The following is a 6,835-nucleotide window of genomic DNA, read 5'->3' as shown; positions in this document are numbered from 1 at the left end:
ATAAATCCTTTATCAGTCCTGATAAAATTGCTTAGCTTATTTCAATATACACCAAACAACACATCGAACCATGTTCCAATGGATAAACTTACCAGCATCTGCAAGGGGGATCTTTTATTAAATCTATTTTCATTAGACAAAATCCAGAGTCAAAGGGACCAGATTCCAACCTGTTCTTTAATTGCGTTTAAAGCACTTCTTGCTTCAAGAGAAATTCAGCATCAGAATTTTCAGGGTATAGTAATTAAAAGAGGTCTGCATTGATTACGAGGTAGTTCTTGCTCAAAATATATTGAACCATTTCTGATTTAATGGTACTGCAATGTGCCAGCATAGAGTTACCAATTAACAGAACATGACTTTGCTCTTGGGATTAGCTTGTGCTGAGTTCCCAGTATGAGCTGCACTCTCTGTGGGATATAGTATGGTCACACAAGGCCCATTATATTGGGTGGCAGAGTAAATTGCATGGAAAATTACCTCTTTTGAGTTAGCTGGCAATTACTGAAAGTGGAAAGTAAATCTGGCCCACACTTTACAGAGGGTAGTGGGTGCTTGGAACACACTGCCAAGACTGGTGGTGGAGGCAGATAAGATAGCAACATTTAAGGAGTTTTTAGATGGATGCGTGAATGTGCAGTGAATAGAAGAATACAGATAATGTGCGGGCAGTTGAGATTAGTTTACCTTGGTATCATGTTCGACACTGACATTGTGGGCTGAAGGGCCTGTTTCTGAGCTGTACCTTTCCATGTCCTATGTTGTATATGACTGCTATAGTGTAATGTATAATGTATATTAGATATTCCTCTTTTTAGATAGTGCTTCAGGCTTGAGAATGACTTGCTTTCATTCCAGTTCTGTAGGTTCTCAGGTAAATGTTGAGGTTGACATTGGCACTGTAGGGGTTTTGCTTTTCCCTTTACTCCACAAAAGGATTCCCCTAGGTTCTAGACCTCGGAATTATGGTGGGATATGATAAAAGGTTGAATTGACCAGAGTGTGCCGATGAGAGAAAACAGAAACCAAGATGGACTCAAAGCAAGTCTAAATTACAGGCTTTATTAAACAATGAGAAATCGAATCTCACCAACACTACATAATCAGTGGCTAAACTTATGCATTAAACTAAGACTATGGATGGAAAACTAACGGGCACGTCGTGAAACTTACTTTAACACAAGTTTACTCCCCCTCGACCGCTATCCTATTTCGGGAATTTTCACCAGGTCACCAGGATACTCACAGCTTAGGTCGATGCAGGCTCACGGGCTGTCCAGCAGAGCAGGAAGAGCAGGAAGAGAGAGAGAGTTCTGGCTTGACTTCGACTTTTATACCTGAGCTTCCTTTGAAACCCCCATGTGGTCCTCTGGATAAAAGGGGTTCTTTTGATGTTTCCCAGTTTCGATCTGGCATGAACAATAGGCTTCCGATGATAAGGGGTTTGCTGATGTCATGATCCCTCAGCCTGATCGTTATCATCCCCGATGGTGATTGTGCTTGTGCTGGCCTGTTTACCACCGTCTACTGAGGCTTGGTTCCTCCCTTTGTGTATCCAAGAGAATCTCGTTATCTCCATCTCAGCCTTTCCTGTTCACACCGTTGTGTGATGTCCAAGTCCACAGGCCAGACGGGTTTGATTCTTGATGTGTATTGGGGGGGTTTTTCCGTTGCAGCCAGCAAATTTGTCTTTTAAAATATCCATGTGCTTATCCAATTTCTTCCATAATTTTGGAGGATTTGCCCAAATAACTTACATGCCCCTACGACACGTCCAGGCTCGCACGGACCGTGTCGCTTGACAAAGTTAGTGGGTAATCCTCCAGCCTCAAGAGCTGTAAACACTCCTGGTGAGAAGGTGAAATTATGTACCCCGAAAGCCCCCTTAATCGCTAAACTAGGCCCTCGAAGCACATTAACTTACACTATACACATTTTACTTTACATCAATCCCACAAACCATACAGTACCCTCACGACCATTCCCTGAAAATGCAGGGATTACAACTTATGTACAAAAACTATTGCACTAGAGTACAGACATTTTTACAGTGATGGGGTGTTGTTACGGTGACGTCGGGCGGCTCGATTTACCAGCCGTTGTAATTTGGCCATCCACCTCCGCCTTTTAAATTTGCAATTAATGCATAGCAAATACACCACAATTATCATCTGGCAGATGATCAGAACATGGGACACGATGCGGACCCATGCTGGTACTATGATCCAGGACTCCAGGTCCCACCAACTTGGAGACTTGATCTCTTCGATCTCCCTGGCGATATCCAGTGTCTTTTGTTCCAGGGAGAAGAAGTGTTTGTGCGACAACTCGACCGTCACCAGCAACTCTTTAATTTTTCATTCACTGGGGGAATATCATACCCAAAATGGGCAACATAGTCAAATAAGTCAGTTACATTTTCTCGTACCGAGAGGTGAACCGAAGAAGGTTCCGGGATGGGTAATATTCGCTGCTGTGCCACATGGACTTCTGCCCTGGGTTTAAAGCAGAAGCTGCTGTGCGGTATCGGGCACCACAGCTGTGATCCGTGCTGATACCGCTGGGCACTTGTGGTGACACAGTACGTCCCACTGCCTATATACGCCACCTGTGGAGGGACATGGTCTGCCGCCATCGCCTCCATGGTGCAGTTTATAGGCTGTGCCCCAACAGTCCTGAACCCACACTGAGGCCTAGCCTCAGCGCCCATGTGCTGGGGACACAGGATTACCTGTGCTCCCTGGCTCCGACAACCCAAAATGTCAATGCCTGTCACAGCTTGCTCCCTCACTATGACATAGGGCGGGACCTTCCCGTAGCGAATATGCACCCCCCCACGAACAACTCCCACGTTCTCCACTCGGTACAGAGGAGCTGGTCGTGCCGAGGTTCCCATCACCGGGATTCTTACGACCACTCCCATTATTGTGTGATTGGATTTTCCGCAATCCACCGGTACCGGGTAGGCCTCGGAGGCCACACGAAGCTGACAAGGACTCAAAGTGCTGTTATAAGGGTGTAGCGCTGCTAGGTGCTGGTTGCTTATCCAGGAGGGGACCCGACCTTGCCTCAGGTCTTCCAGGTTGCTCCTCCCCTCCCCCAACAACCACGCACCATACAGCCCACACACCTCATTCTGTGCAGCCTGATCGGACGCATTCTGGTCCTCTTTAATCAAAGCGTTTATCGTTTTTGCATGTGTCTCCAATTGTGCTATGATTTCTTTTAGATGTAGAGTCATTGCCACCTCTTCGTGTAGTCCCGATCCTACCACCGCATTTTCCTCCCCCAGAACCTTTCTTAACTGGCCCTTCAACTGATTGATCTGCAAGGCCAGTTCTACGTTGTCCATGCTATTAATAATAGATGTCCCCGTGTTAAATGCTGTAAACCCGTCGTTAACCACCCCTCGTCTTTGCCTACCGGACCCCAAAGTGAAATCCCCTCCCCCGCGGTACATCTCTTCTATGTCTATGTCCCCAAAATCCAGGTTGTGGAATTTCTGGAACATGTATTTTAACAGGGCCTGATATAATAATTCCGTCTCGCGGGGGCACCATGCGGGTAACCGCACTTCAGTCAAATCCGATGGACTCCTCCGTGTCCCCGCAACGCGCCACGCACATCCGGAGGCACATCGTTGCCATCATCCATACGGCGGGGCTACTTATCTGGAAAACAAAGCAAAACACCTCCTTGCCTCCACAGACCTATCCACCTAAAATGGCATTTGGGGTTTTGTTTTGTCTGTTGTGGTCTACTTTTCCACAGCACATCCCTTCGATCCCGTACTGTCTGTCCCTGTACTCCCCTGTAGCTATACAAAACCTTATATCTAATTACGCTAACTACATCTACTTACACACAAACCAATGCTATATACAACGCCACCCGTCTCCGGGTGGCCAACTCATAACTGGTCCCCGTCACGCTGGGGCCACCCCTCTGGTGGGCCCTCCCGTGCAGGCCAGAACTCCTCCTGTCGAGGGGCCTGACTGCCCCTCACCTCCCTTTGCACTACGGGGTTTTGAGTTACCCCTACGTTCCCTGTGGAGACTGGGCTCCCTCCAGCCGCACTCCGTAGTGCCCTGTTTCGGCCACTCTCCTTCCCGGCCCTCCTGTGGCTGGCCCTAGCCCTAGGTTTAATTAGGGATGGGGACCACCTTACTGGAGGTTTAGGGACCCTGTCACTCCTACGTCTGACCGGGGGTTCCCACACCAGAGGTGATACCTCCATCTCCTCTGCTTCTGCTAGTTCTGCCTCTCTTAGGCAATCTACGGTACCTGCCTGCGGAGGGCTGGAGTCAGCCTCCTTCTCCGCTGCTTCCAGTCCTTGCCCTGGAACACAGCCGGCTACTTCAGACTGACTACCTGTGGACTCGCCTGGCTTCCCTATGGTTTCCACATCAACCCGGGTCTGTTCCTGATCCTGTTCTCTGACATGTACCCCTTTCTTACTTTTCCCTGCCCTTGTGGGGTCAAACAATTTACACTGGTTGATGTGGAACCATTTGACTCTACGGGGAAGCTGAATGGCATACACCATGGGACTGGCTTTGTCCACTATGTTGTATGGGCCCGCATACAAGGGTTCAAACACCCCTACCCTAGCATATCTCCTGACCATTACCTGGTCTCCCACTGCCCACTCGCAATGCCTGCGAGGCTCCAGCAGTAGCTTGTTTCTTTGGTGCTGGGCCCCCATGTTTCTGGCTGCCTGCCAGTGAACCTGCCTAAGTTGTTCAAATAGCTTCTTGGCAAACTTGTCCCGGTTCACTTCCCTGAGCTGTCCCTCTGTTAGGGCTGGGACCATAACATGCATAGGCGTTCTCATGACCCGGCCCGTCATAAGCTCATGGGGAGAGTACCCCGTACTCCTGGACTGGCTGGCCCGAATCCCCATAAGGACCAGGGGTAAAATCTCCACCCACCGGTTGGGTGAGTCCCCTGTTTCCTTCCTTATCCTTTCCTTTATTGTCCGGTTCAACCGCTCTACCGGACCTGAGGACTGGGGGTGGTAGGCCACATGCCACTTGGCCTTGATGCCCAGTATTCTAAGGGTGGACTGCATGACCTGTCCCGTGAAATGGCTCCCCTGATCTGACTCCACGAACTGTGGGAGTCCCCACCTGGTGAACACCTCCCTAACCAGGATTTTTGCCGTACCCATAGCGGTGGCTGCTCTGCAAGGGAAGGCCTCTACCCATTTTGAGAACACATCCACAAGGACTAAGCAATACTTGTAACCCCCCTTGAGCGGTTGGAAGGGGTCCGATGTAGTCGATTTGAATCGACTGCCATGGCCCCTCCACCCTCCCGATGTGTCCCATGGAAACCTTCCTTTTTCTGGGGGTCTGGTTGTTTGCTGCGCAAACCAGACAGCTTGCACAAAAGTCGCGAACGTCTTCCCTGAGCCCTGGCCACCATCCTGCCATCTCTACTTCGCTGCCATGTGGTCTCTGGCCCAGGGTGACCTGCCCTGGACCCTCATGGCTAGTTTTAAAAATTCCCTTCTGTACAGGGAAGGCACTACCCACTTACTCTCCCTTGAATAACATGCCTTCCTTCACTGACATGTCTTTACCCCATACGGTCCCTCTATTTTCTCCTGCTGCAAATGGCTGCTGAGGCAGCCTTTAAATAGGGTCTTGTGCCTGGACCGTGGTCCAGGTCCGGAGCCAAAAACCACTCCCGCACTCTCCTTTCTCGAGGCTGCTCCCTGGCTGCAGCTACCTGTCCTTCCTCATAGGGGTCCCATGCTTTCCCACTCCTGGCTCCTTCCCTGGCCAAGCAATCCGCCCTCTGATTCCCCTCGCCCCGTGGAATATAGGGGGCCCTACTAGATAGAGGGGATGTACGGGGGTTGTCCGTGTGGACAATGCTACTGGAAGCACCAATGTCCAGCAGATAACTCCCGACCACATCCTGGACCTCCATCTTGACCCAGGGTCTCCCACATGGGCCACACTCTAACGGGCATAGGAATGTGGGCTGTTTTCGCTGGCAGTCATAAAGGTGCCGGGGGTGCGGATACGGGCGCGCCCTGGCCTGTTGCCATGGCTACCTGTCAGGACCCTCCCGCCTTTGACTGCAAATAGGTAATTAGATCTCTTACATCTATTGTTACCTCCATCCGGGCTGGGTTGGCCGTTACCAGGGGTCCTATCCCCCCACTGCTCTACTTGGGTTTCTGCACTCCCTCTTGTAGTGCCCGGGCTTCCCACACCCATAGCACACCAGCCTCATCTCGGAAGAGGTCTGGCTGCCTTCCTGTTTCCACTGCCTCCTTTTGGGGGGTGCAGGTACTATTTTGTGCACCTTGCCCTTAAAGGGCTTCTCCTCACTTCTCTCTCCATTGCGGTATGCAAGGGTGAGCTTCCTGATCACCTCCGGCCTCGTTAAGGTTTTGGGTCAGCTGGGTCGAACCAGTGCTCGGCCCTTGCCCTAACTCGCGGGAGGCAATTCGCCACCAGAGTCTTCAGCCAGTGAGCTGTTCTCCCATCTAAATTCTGCCTATCTAAAGGCATCCCACACGCTCCCTCATACACTGCCCACAGCCTGTCTGCGAACATGTCCGGGGACTCAGCTACCTGTTGCTCCGTCTCCCCTACCCTGGTGAAAGGACTACCCTGATTCAACCCCATGGCCTCCAGAACCGCTGTCTGTGCCGCTACCCATGTTTCAGGTCTTCCCCCTTCCCTGGAGGTCACCGCCTTGCATAGGTATGAATCTAGGGTCATCAGTAGCAGCTTTACCCGTTCTACCTCATCGCAATCGTTTATGTCGGCTGCCTGCTGCACCTCCATAAAATGCAATGACGGGTCTCCCGCCCTGG

This window comes from Amblyraja radiata, chromosome 17 (assembly GCF_010909765.2).
Source record: "Amblyraja radiata isolate CabotCenter1 chromosome 17, sAmbRad1.1.pri, whole genome shotgun sequence".
Classification (NCBI taxonomy): domain Eukaryota; kingdom Metazoa; phylum Chordata; class Chondrichthyes; order Rajiformes; family Rajidae; genus Amblyraja; species Amblyraja radiata.
This window is presented reverse-complemented; position numbering follows the sequence as displayed.